The sequence below is a fragment of the Cajanus cajan genome, chromosome 3, assembly GCF_000230855.2.
Source record: "Cajanus cajan strain Asha chromosome 3, NIPB_CcT2T_4, whole genome shotgun sequence".
NCBI classification, from domain to species: Eukaryota; Viridiplantae; Streptophyta; class Magnoliopsida; order Fabales; family Fabaceae; genus Cajanus; species Cajanus cajan.
In genome coordinates, this window is record NC_138519.1 from 28,964,790 (window position 1) to 28,978,812 (window position 14,023).

Here is a 14,023-nt window from a genome sequence, read left to right on the forward strand (position 1 = left end):
TTAAAGGTTTGTTTTAAATCAAGATTTGTTTGGTAAAGATTTAGAAAGCAAAGAAGAAAAGGAAAAATAACAAAGAATCTATTCAACCCCCCCTTCTAGATTCTAACCGTAGGGACCAACAGAGTTGATGTTTCTATGAATACGTTAGTAAAGTTAAAGTTCTCTCACTTTATTAATGTGTGCATCTCGTGATTTTAAGAGGAAGGAGAGCCAGAGACAATAGAAAAAGACCTTAATATCGAAACCAAGAGTTTAGCATCTATCAAAATAAAGGGAGAGCAAGAATCCTACTTTGGGTGTGAGTTATCGGTCAGACCTTAATATCGAAACCAAGAGTTTAGCATCTATCAAAATAAAGGGAGAGCAAGAATCCTACTTTGGGTGTGAGTTATCGGTCTGGTAACAAGATTAGTCACCAATCCCATTGATTGTATTTGTATGTGGGAGGGATTAAATCCAAATCTTGTTTGTAATTGCAATGTGTGTTTGTTGTCTCTCTTGATTTTTAATGTGTAATTGTGTTATTGACTTATTATAATTGCCCTTATTTATGAATATATATATATATATATATATATATATATATATATATATATATAAAAGGAGGGTTCAAACGACATTGATATAACTTTTACTAAGTATTACACTATTTAATAACTTTATATTAAATGTGAATTTTGTAAATCCAACCGTTGAATTATAACTTCATATTACTTTATATGTTTATATCAAATTTTGTTAAAGTTGAACAACAACTTGAAGGTAATCAAAGTGTTCATATTTTATTATATTTTGAAATGTATATATTATGTCAATTTTATTTTTAAGAATGAAGTATCAAATCATCTTTAATTAATATAAAAAATTTGTATATATGATCTAAGAGCAAAGAACTTTCAACCTAACGGTTAGATTTATAAAATTCAAATTTAATATAAAATTATTAAGCGATGTAATACTTAATAAAAGTTACACTGACATCGTTTGAACCATTCTCATATATATATATATATATATATATATATATATATATATATATATATATATGTATGTATGTATGTATCCAAAAAGAACTTCAAACAACCATCACTAGTGTAACACCCCATTTTTCATACTTTACACTAATAATATTTTAGAAATTATTTTGATATTTTAATGAATTTATTAAGGGATTTTTGGTATCATTTAATTATTGATATGAGTACTATTTTATTATAAAGCATGATTTGTAATTATTATTTTTATTAGTGATATAGAATGTATTTTTATGAAATGTATTTATGAAAGATTATGCTCATGTTCTTTATTAAAAAGGAGGAAAAGTGTTTTAATTATATTATTTTATGAGAAGGGAAGGGAGGACGTAGTAGTCTTTTGCTAATTTTTATTATTATTATTTATTTTATTAATTGAGAAAAGGGAGTTAAGGGAAGTTATCAGAAGTCATAGAGTCATTTTTCACGTATTTAGTTTTCTACTCATTTCCTTCTTACGCTTTCTAAAGAACAAGGAAAATCTAGAGAAGAGGAATAACCAGATTTTGCTCATGCCTCATTTTCTGCTCATCAAGGTAAGGGAGAGTGAGAAACCCCACTCGAGGGTATGGAAATAATTGTTAGGTAACAGGATTGACTCTCAATCCCTTGCTTGATGCATAATTCTAGGAACAAGCTAAATGTAAAAGTTTTTTGTTTGGATGATTGTTATTTCTATTGTGTTCCTTGTTGAATGTTGCGTATGATTTTGTGTTAAATTTCAAAAATAGATAAGTTTTGATATGATTTCGAGTGCTATATGGGTTCATGTGGAAAACCCTATGAGAAAGAATTAGGAATGTGATCTTACGACAAGAATTGAGGTATTTTATACGAAATTGAGTATGGATTCATGTTTTGGGTGTTACTGAATAAATTTTGTAAATATGTGTTTATATGTGAAAAATCACGTGATTGCGAAGTCTCGGTTTGTAGGTTCGCGTTGGGGTGCGTCAGGCGTGCTGCTTTGCTTTTGGTGCGACATTTAATTCGCTGGGTGCGACCCCGGTTCATGTTTTATATGCTTATAAATGGTTAATTGACTGTGTGATGTAAAACTAATGTGAATTACGTGCTATTGTGAATACTATGAATGTGAAAACTAATGTGTGCGACCATATGACTATGACTATGAGAATGTGAAACGTGATGATTTGAGATAATACATGAAATTCTATGACAAGTAAAGTGAAGATTCCTTAGCATTGTGAATGTGTGACATGCATCATATGCATTTATGTGACGGGATACAATATGGAGTACATCGTTAGGGAAGGCCCTCCAGGTGTGAAACATCTTGGAGGAGTCCTAGTAGATAACGCGGTTTGAAAGGCCTAGTTTTGACCGTTTGTGTGCATGTGACGTATCTTTTGCAGCTTCGCTATCCCAACAGGACGCTATAGCAGTACATCCTTCTAGTTGAGAGTGCACGGCTAAGCCTGCATGTTCTCCTAGAATACATCAAGTGTGTCGCTTTAGCAACATCCGACATGATATGTGATAAGATATGTGACTGGCGCCACATGCATGCATTTATAAGTTGAGTACATGTGTTATTGTTTTATGTATGGCCTATGTGTGTGTCTTGATTGTGATTGCTTTGTGTGTGTTATCTGACAGTTGTTTTTGCACTTGAACCCGAGTGAGTTTTTTTTGCACTTGAACCCGAGTGAGTTTTTTTTGCACTTGAACCCGAGTGAGATGTTTTTCACTCCCCTGTTTGTTTTGTGTATGTTTGCAATTGTGTTGCAAGTGATCATTAACATGAGGATGTTGGTGATGAAGCTTAGACTTCGGTATTAGGTGTCCTCTGATAGAACATGTGACATTGGGGCATAAATAAGACTAGCTTAGGACTTCATTTTATTATTTCATTTTGGAAAACCTTAGTTTTATTTCCTTTGTAAATTCCACATTTGAACTATGAATTATGCTTATGAATGTGAATCCTTTATTCCTATGTTATGAGAACAATTGTCTTAATTATGAAAGTTTTTACTTGCTTGAAAAATTATGTATCATATTTACGTTGAGCACCGGGGGGTACACACATACACATGTCTCCACATTGGTAAGATATTGTTCGCTTTGGGCCCAAGCCCTCACGATTTTGCTTTTGGACATCACTCAAAAGGCCTCTCTACCAAAAGAGACAATTGTGTGTATATAAACCCATGTCCATCCTCTTGTTTGAATGATGTGGGACTTTGCTTGCATCACAACAATCCTCCCCTCAAATAAAGGACCACGGTTTACTCTCTGCCCTATAGCGAAAACTATGAGTATTATCCGATGGTGGCCCATAGAGCTCACTCACACTCTGAGTGCTTGCACCGTTGCTCCCATCATGACCTCATGACAGCGGGACAGGCCTCCTAACCCTCCACTATTTAGGAAGACTTTCGACACAAGGGATCCCAAACTCAGATTCACCTGCCAGCCATCATACTCGTCGAGCCGGTCACCTGATCAGACCATCGGCTCTGATACCACTTATTGAGCACCGGGGACACGCCTCCTAACCCTCCACCATTTAGGAAGACTTTCGACACAAAGGATCCCAAACTTGGATCCACCTGTCAGCCATCATACTCGTCGAGCCGATCACCTAATCAGACCATCGACTTTGATACCACTTGTTGTGCACCGGGGGTTACCACACACATCCACATGTCTCCATATTGGTAAGATATTGTCCGTTTTGGGCCCAAGCCCTCACGATTTTATTTTTGGACATTACTCAAAAGACCTTTTTACCAATAGAGACAACTGTGTATATATAAACCCATGTCTATCCTCTTATTTGAATGATGTGTAACTTTCTTTGCATCTCAACAACTTACTATATATTTATGATTGAAATAAAAGGTATCACAACTAGTATTACAATGGGAGGTCATTTTATTTTTTTTTCCTTATCTTGTTTTATCACTTTTGTTTACTTATATATATATATATATATATAAAAAGTTCGTAACCTAATTATGGTACACACTCATGTATTGTCCTGATTAATTATTGCATGAACAAATCATTAAATAACTATGTTAACTTTTTTCAATTATTCATAAATCAAAATTAAGTTTAAATAGATATAGTAATTATAAAAATGATTAAAAGTTAATGGGTACATGAAATTTTTGAAATCTTTTTTACTCTTTTTAATTTAGAAACCATCTCACATACATCTTATTCTATCATTATCAAATAAATATGTTATTTTATATTAATCAATTAATTTATCAACTAATCTTATTAAATTAATCCTTTAAATTTAATCAATTAATTTATAAAATTTTAACTTTTCAATAAATATATTATAGCTTATTTTTAATGATACACGTTAAACTCCATCATCATATTTGTATTGGTTCCAGTATAAATAAGATCATCTACATACAGAGAGAGTAAGAGAGTATGCTGACCTTGAGTCTTGATATACAGTGTAGGCTCACTCTTACTCCTCCTGAATCCATGGTCAGTGAAGTACTGGTCGATCTTGCTATACCATGCTCGAGGAGCTTGCTTCAGGCAATATAAAGCTTTCTTCAATCTCAACACTTTGCCTTCATGGCCTTTAATCACGAATCTTGGTGGTTGCTCCACATAGATATCTTCTTCAAGTACGCCATTGAGGAATGCAGACTTGACATCTAATTGGTAGATGTTCCATCCCTTTTGTGTCGCAAGAGCTATTAGAGCTCTTATTGTGTCTAGGCGTGCGACTGGAGCAAATGTCTCATTATAGTTCACTCCTGGCTGTTGTGAGTAGCCTTTAGCAACCAATCTTGCTTTGTGTTTTTGTATAGTTCCATCAGGATTAAGCTTTGTTTTATATACCCATTTTACTCCAATAATATCTTTTCCATGAGGGCAATCTACGAGCTCCCATGTATTATTCTTCTCAATCATTTTAATCTCTTCTTCCACAGACTTGACCCATACTTCTTGGTCTACTGCCTCTTCAAAGCTTCCTGGTTCAAGCATGGCCAAGTTGCAGGTTTCATATATATCTACTAGTGATCTAACTCGTCTCGGAGTAGACTCAGGTGATGATTCTTCTTGTTGTGGAACTATTCTTGGAGATTCTGGAGAGATAACAATGTCTTGATTGTTGTCTTCCAGACTTGATGTAGTTGGTTGATTGATGGGCATGTATATAATCTTCTTCTCAATTCGTTTTTCTTCCCAGTTCCAAGTAGCATTTTCATTTACTTCAATATCTCTACTAATTGTTAACTTCTTTGTTTCAAGATTGTAGACTCGGTAGCCTTTTGTCTGTGAACTGTATCCCAAGAATATGCCTCGTACGGTCTTGTCTTCTAACTTTATGCCTTTTTCATCTAGGACATGAATGTAGCAGATAGATCCAAAGACCCTTAGGTGCTTAGCTGATGGCTTCTTCTCGCTCCAAGCTTCTATTGGAGTCTTGTCCCGAACTGTCTTAGTAGGACATCTATTAAGTAGGTAGACTGTAGTGTAGACTGCTTCAGCCCAGAATGTATTTGGCAGTCCTTTCTCCTTCAACATCGATCTCGCCATCTCCATGACTGTGCGATTCTTCCTATCTGACACACCATTTTGTTGTGGAGTATATGCGACTGTAAGTTGTCGCTCTATGCCTTCATCTTCGCAAAATTTGTTAAACTCGCGAGATGTATACTCCTTGCCACGATCACTTCTAAGTACTTTTATTTGTTTTCCACTTTGCTTTTCGACAAGGGCCTTGAATTTCTTAAATATTCTAAAGACTTATGACTTTGTCTTCAGAAAATAGACCCATGTCATTCTAGAAAAATCATCAATGAAGAGGATGAAATACTTGTTGTTAGTGTGTGATGGTGTCCTCATCGGTCCACAAACATTTGTATGAATTAGCTCCAACAAGTCCTTGGCTCTCCATGCTTTGCTTGTTGAGAACGACAATCGGTGTTGCTTTCTGAGAAGACATCCTTCACAAGCTTCATTATTTTCCTTTAGGTTGGGTAGATCCCTCATCATACATTTCTGATGTAGAAGCTTTAAGGCATGGATATTGAAATGGCCAAATCTCCGATGCCAGAGCCATGAGTCATCAACTTCTACCTTCATGGAAAGATTAGTGCCATAGTTGAAGCTTAAAGGAAAGCTTCTATTTCTCTTCTCCATTTTTACTTGGTCAATCTCTACCTTTTTACTATCGTAAATTTTGCATATATCTCTTTCAAAATGAAGAGAATACCCATTTTCCATCATTTGGCCAATGCTTAAAAGATTTTCTTTAAGATTTGGAACAAGTAACATGTCTTTGATGAGTCTCGTACCTTTCTTTGTCTCCACCACGACAGTGCCTTTGCCTTGAGACTCCACCATGATGCTGTTTCCCAGTCGAACTTTGACTTTGACAGAGTTATCAATGTCTTTGAAGATGCTTTTGTCCTTGGCCATGTGATTGCTACATCCACTATCACTACAAAAAAAATGCTATTTAGTGGGGGTTATTTTACGGAGGTTTTAAAAACCCCCTCAAATTAACATGAGTTGCGGCGTTATGGAGGAACGCCCAAAATTGAAAAAATAGTGGCGGTTTTTATTATTTTTTGAGGAGGTCTATGCCCTCCTAAATTCAGAGGCAATTTTCCCTTAAAATTTTTCACCATTTTCTCCCGCAATTTATTTTCACCCAATTAATCCCTCCAATTTTCACCACCTTTACCTTTTACTGACTTCGCTCCTCCATCCAAGGGCACTGCTTCATTCATCCGTGTATTGCTCCGCGCGCGTTGCCTGGCTCATCCACTTCCACCACTCCGCTTAGCCGTGCTGCTCCGTTCATTCGCGCGTGCAGCATCGCTCATCCGTGCGTTGCTCCTCCCACGTTCTCCTCCCTAGACGACGACATTAGGGCGTAGCATCTTCTCAGTTTGGGCCTCATTTCAATAGGCTATGTAGCATCTTCTCAGCTTTGGTTAAAGCCATTGCGATACTTACCTCACAGATGAAAACTTTTTGGTTACCCCCTTTTACACGCACAACTTAAAAAATGCACTTTATTACTGTAGTACAATTCACGTTTTCTACTTTCTAGGATGTACGCATAAAATATATGCGTGCTGGAGAAGCTTAGTCAAATTAATTAGGTGAGAAAAAACCTTTTAATGTGCACAAGTAAGTGTCTTTGATGTTGGTAATTACTTAGAATGGAAATAAATCTCATAGCGAAAGGCCTTTTAATAAGTATGTGCACTTTATTCGATTTTTAAACTGTGTCCCTTTGCCTAAGCAACCTTTGCTTACTTCCATGAGGAAATATGATGATGGAGAATCTCATAGCAAAGGCCTTGATGTGTCAAATAATTTGACAGTCACAATGGTCACAGGGAGATGAAAGCATTACATTTTTCCCTTTCTGTTCATTTTTTTTAGATTCACTTTCACTCTACAGTACAAAGCATACAGTTTTCTTTTTAATTTTACCCTCCTTTTGAAATGAGCCCTTGAATTTTGAGTGTATATATAATTTATAAGGGGTTTTTAACTTATTTTAAGCAAAAAATGAGGTTAAGCAATCTTATTATGAATGATTAATCTTATTGTAAATGATTGGTGCAATTAGAAAATGGTACCAAAGTATATAAGAGAATTGAGGCTACAATCATTTACAATGCTTGTTTAACTTTGTTCTTATTTGGAATAAGTTATACAAATTTCCTTGATTCTTGGTCATTAAAAGAAGTATTCTAGGTTGACGGTATTGATATGTAGAAATAATAGAAAACTAGCGGAAACTATGTACCGTGTAGCATTTGCATTTTGATTTGTTCTTTTCGAGACAAAGTTTTGATATGCTATTATGTATACAGTTGTATATTGTTGACAGATTGTTATTTATATATTTTTGGAGGTGCATCTTCATTTTTAAATATCTCTGTTGAACTCACATATGACTTGTTTTGTACTTATCTCCAAATAGCATTTGGAGGATTTAAAAAAAAAAAAAGACTTTTGGAATATAGTATCTCCCACCGTGTTTTTCTCATGTCATGTACTATTAAAATCACTTGTATTGTCCACTCTCTTAAATATAAGTATGATGATGATTCCTTTCAACCACATACACTACTGTTGTTCGTTGACAACACCACCTGACATCCAAATGGATATGCTTAAATTGAGATGAAGATTTTATCCTTGAATGTTTATTGTTCTTTACTTTATGAGGTCATCTTACTTATATGAGGATATATTGGCCTCTACTTTATGATCTTGTCTCTAATAAAAACCACTTTAATTCATTTTATAAAAAACTTCAACAAGATATGTAATCCCTTATGGGTTTTTAATGAAGCTGTTTCTAGCAAGATCATCAAGATAAACGTGAAGGCTGATTCCCCTGTTGCACAAGCTCGCAGTTTCACCAAGAACTGATCAATTGCTTCAGCTGTCTCTGGAGTCACTTTCTAGAAGGTAAAAAGCATAACATTAAATTATTTAAAGAGAAACGCATACATCAAACAATGATATAGAGCAAAAACTAATAGTACTTTGCGTTCTTCTTGAAGGGCCTGAAGTTCATCAGCTGCTCTACGTACTCTGATTGCTAGCTAGGTATGACTTTTTTATTCTTAAAATTTCTGTGGTTTTGGTTTTGTTAGTTGGTGTGTGTGAATTAATCTAAACTTATAAACAATGAAGCTTAGTCCTTAATTTCGAGTATGTAGATTTAGGTTCTATCTATACCCTTCTCAAAGGGCATGTAGTTTCAATTTGTATCATACAACTTTGACATCTTCTGGAAATTATGTGTTAGCTGCTGAAGGATTCGGTTGTGTTTGGCTTCATGGATATGATTAGTTGATTAATTATATAAACTTTGCTTGGTGAATGTGTTGAACTTATCTAACATTATTTTTCTTTTGCTAGTGGCATCTCCACACTATATTTATTAAGAAAGAGGGGAAGAAAGCAACTTTTGAATGTGGATGTGAATGCTTTTGATTTTTAATATTCCTTCATCTAGTCCTTATACCTCTTTTGATGTTTCTTTTTGTCATCACTATATATGATGTTGATGAAAATGCAGTCAACACATAATGCGACTATAATTTTTATTATGAGAAGCCTAATTTTGTCTCATTATATAGTTTTATTTATGCACTGCATGTATTCAGAAGCATCCAGACTATATACTTTATATGATTTATTATTTTAATAAATTGTATTTGAGCATATGGTTCTTGAAAATGGTTTTTTATTATATATCATTGACCAAGAACCCCGTTTTACACGCAACCTGTTTAAGAGTGAGCGGGGTTTGTTTCCTGATGAGTTCAAGAACTACTTCCTATAATTTCTTTAAAAAAGAATTACACGGTCACTACAAGAAAAATGTAAATTTCTGACGGAAAATTTCCGACGGATATGGATCCGTCAGAAATTTCCGACGGATTTATATTTTTGTCGAAAATTTTTGACAGAATTTTCCGTCGAAAATTTTCTGTCAGAAATTTCTGACAGAAATATAAATTCGTCAGAAATTTCCGACAGAAAAGAAAAACATGCATGCTACAAATTTTATTTTATCAAAAAATTATTTGTTTTAATATATTACATTATATATGTGAATATTAAGACATATATATATATATATACATATATATATTATAATTAAACTTTTTTTAAAAATTAATTCATTATTAAGAAATTTTTTTTATCACATGAGAATTAATTTCCTTAAAAAATTGGACAGATATCAAATAAATAAACATTTTTTCTGAATCTATATATTTATTTTATTAGAATATAGTTTTTATTTTTTAAAATATATTATTTTTTTAGATAAAAAATTATGTATATGTCAAATAGTAGTGAGGGCAAGTGCCTCACTATTCCAAACGTGCAGCTGTCGCTGTATATATATGTATGTGTGTATATATATATATATATATATATATATATATATATATATATAATATAAGGGGTTATAATTATACCCGTGTAACTTTTACTAAGTATTATGCCGCTCTATAACTTTATATTAAATGTGAATTTTGTAAATCCAACCGTTAAATTGAAAGTTCATATCACTTTATACGTGTATATCAAATTTTGTTAAAATTGAACAACAACTGGAAGATAATCCAAGTGTTCATATTTTAGTGTATTTTGAAATGAATATATTACATCAATTTTGTTTTATAAAAATGAAGTATCAAATCATCTTGGATTAATATAAAGTTTTGTATATGTAATCTATAAGAGATATGAACTTTCAATCTAACAGTTGGATTTATCAAATTCACATTTAATATAAAGTTATTGAGCGATGTAATACATTGTAAAAGTCGCATTTAATATATATATATATATATATATATATATATATATATATATATATATATATATGAGGGGGGTTATAATTACAATGGTATAAATTTTACTAAGTGTTACACCGCTTAATAACTTTATATTAAATGTGAATTTTGTAAATTCAACCGTTAAATTGAAAATTTTTTACTCTTAAATCATATATATATATATAGACACACACACACACACACACACACACACATATATATATATATATACATGAGGGGAGCTATAATTACAATGGTATAAATTTTACTAAGTGTTACACCGCTCAATAACTTTATATTAAATGTGAATTTTGTAAATTCAACCGTTAAATTGAAAATCTTTTACTCTTAAATCATATATACAAAATGTTATATTAATCGAAGATGATTTTTTATAAAACAAAATTAAATCTGTCGAAAAATTTATATTTTTGATGAGAAAATTTTTGTAAGAAAAGTTATATTATTGATAGAATATTTCAGACAAATTTATATTTGTCGAAAATGTAAGAACTGGTTTTAAATTTGATATGAAAATATTATGATATAATTAGATAAGATTTTAAGTTAGTATTTTATTAATGGTTGATAATTAAAAAATAAAACATGGATAAATACATTATTTGAATTTTATATGTTTGATTTAAGATAAATATATTATTATTATTATTATTATTATTATTATTCGTAATATAAAATTATTATATATTATTATTATAGTACAAATATGAGATTGTATATTTGAGGATGACTTAAATGAATTAATTTGTACAAGTTATACTGACAACATACATAGACATTTCGATAGCTTACTCATCAGAACTTCACAGTTAAGCGTGCTTGACCTGGAGTAGTACTGGGATGGGTGACCTTCTGGGAAGTCTCCCAGAAATTGCATAAGTAAGAATAAAACACGCTAAACAGTGAAATATTGTGAAATAGAACCCTTGAGAGGCCAAATATGAGAGTTGTTACATTAATAAATTTATTAAAATTAAAAAAAAATTATAATTTCCGACGGATTTTTCTGTCGGAAAATTTGACAGCAATTTTCGATGGATTTTTCCGTCGAAAATTTTGACAGCAATTTCCACGGATTTTTCTGTCAGAAATTTCTGATGGATTTTTCCGTCAGAAATTTCTGATGGAATTTTCTGTCAGAAAATTTCGTCAGAAAAATTATTTTTGACGAAATTTTTTTTCCGACGCCACTTTTTTCGACGGATTGAAATCCGTCGGAAATCCGTCGAAAAAAGCAAAATCCGTCGGAAATTTACCTATTTTCGTCAAAAATTTTCGTCTGAAATCAGCATTTTTCTTGTAGTGGGTATACATACATACCCACTTGTTTGTTTTATATCCTTGTCTCTGTCAAAACTCAAAAGACGTGGACTTATTGTATTCATGTAATATTATGATATAATGTAAATATATTATGGTAATGTGATCTGGTTAGGACTTAGGAGTATGATTTATCAGAAATGTGATACTGATACATATATTCCTCACGCTGTAGCGGGATTTGGGCATGTGCAAAATGGCTGCACCCATATCGGCACCATAGCATTGCTAGAGTAACAAACAAGTAAGTACACAGTCATTTTGACATAATGTTTTTAGAGTAACAATAATGTTTTAGAGGAATTTGAAGAATGGAATTTGAAGAAAAATAATAAAAAAAATTAAAGGGTATCTTTTTAGAATTTATTTGAAATGTGTTGATTGTGTAAAAGTTTCTAGATTGGTGTTTAATTATGGATTGTTATGTAGAAAGAAATTGTATTAATTTTGATAAGTTATTATTACTTTTATTTATAAGTTAGTTAAAGTAATTTATAATCAATTTCACATCAACAAGATATCAAATCGTATTCTACACAGATTAACTTTGGTGTGCAGCTGTTTGTTTTAAACTTTATTAAAATTAATTACAAAAGAGATGGTATTGAAAGGGATGATTAATTATATCTAAACAACAAAGTATAACCACTTCTAAAGTTTCTGATTATGCACGTCTTTAAAAATTTGAAAAGTTGCGATCAAAATAAATTTTAATAAATAAGTATACATAGGAATTATAGGAGTATTTGATATATGTTGTTTTAGGCCTTTTATCTTTCCTTGAGAAACTTCAAAACAGCAGATGACTGCTGCAAAATATCATTGTCAATTTAAGTAGTCATTGTGATCTGATATGAACTTCCTATTTTTTGTTCATAGTTATCCTCTGAATGATGCTGTAGAGACTGTTGGTGAAATTGGATCGTGAATTGGACGAGCTATGGGAGGAACAAGTGGGATCATGTATTCTTCCATTGTTATGTATTCCATAAACTATAGTATTTATGTTATCTGATTATTATCACTTTCACACTTGATTGTATATTTTTTTTTCCAGATATACAATTTTATACAGGTTAAATGTAATTTAGATTAAAAAAATAAAATATATTGTGAAATAAAAAAAAATATTATTCAAATTGAGGAGGTCAAAAACCCCGCTAAACAAAACGTCGCAGAATGGAAAAGGTAGATTAAAAAAATAAAATATATTGTGAAATAAAAAAAAATCATTCAAATTGAGGAGGTCAAAAATCCCCGCTAAACAAAACGCCGCAGAATGGAAAAGGTAGCGGAGGTTGGTAAAAATCACCGTATAATGCTAGTGGCGAACGTAACTGCGGCGTTTTTATAAAACGCCATTACTTATTTTGAGGGGGGCGAAAACCCCCGCAATATGAAAAAAAAAACCGCCGCAAAATGACAAATTTCTTGTAGTGTATCCAAGTACCAGCTTCCATCTCCGTTGTCACAAGATTCTTGGTTAGCATAGAACAGACGTTGCTCTTGATTATGCTCTTCGACAAAATTTTCTTGATGTTTATTTTTGTTATGGCAGTACTTCTCCACGTGACCGGGTTTATTGCAATAGTGACATATTGGCTTACAACGATGCCAACAATCATTTTCTGCATGTCCCGGCTTATTGCAAATACCACATAAAGGGTATTTATCTTTTTTGTTTCCAGAGAAATTTCTAGAATCTTTGTTTCTAGAATATTCTCCAACATTTTTCTTTCCTCCATCTTCTTTATTTCTAGACTGCAATTTAAGCTTTGATTGAAATGCATTTTCAACTGAATTTGTATCGACACGGCTATTTAATCTTGCTTCGTGCACTCCGAGGAGACCAATTAATTTATTCACCAATAGAGAAGATGGATCCGAGGAAGTTTCTATGGAAGCTACAATGGAATCATATTTTTCGTGAGAGTGATAAGAATTTTTTCTATATAATTTCATTTTATTAACTATTTCTTTTATTCTTCCATAGTATCAATGGTCTTGGATTCCTTCATTTTAATGGTCTCAAATTCTCTTCTTAGATAGTGTAGCTTGACGGAGCGAACTTTTTCATTGCCTTCAAATTCTTCTTCCAAAATATCCCATGCCTTTTTTGCAGTATCGGCGTCCATGATCCTTCTAGCGATAGTTTCTCCCACAACTTGTTGAAGAACAAACAGTGCTTGTGCATCCTTTTGTTCACAATCTTCTAACTTCTTCTGCTCCTCCTTAGACAGAGTGATAGTATTATCTGGTTTTGTATAACCAGATTGAACGATATCCCACAGTTTTTGTGAGATAAAGTATGTC

General features: G+C 32.4%; 1 long non-coding RNA gene across 1 annotated transcript; it reads left to right on the forward strand.

Annotated features, from left to right (window-relative positions):
* Positions 1-7,803: 7,803 nt before the first annotated feature.
* On the forward strand, positions 7,804-12,781 carry LOC109815519 (uncharacterized). Its single transcript, XR_002241186.3, has 4 exons — positions 7,804-8,480; positions 8,576-8,621; positions 11,886-11,954; positions 12,590-12,781. It is a non-coding gene; the product is annotated as an uncharacterized LOC109815519 (long non-coding RNA).
* Positions 12,782-14,023: the final 1,242 nt, after the last annotated feature.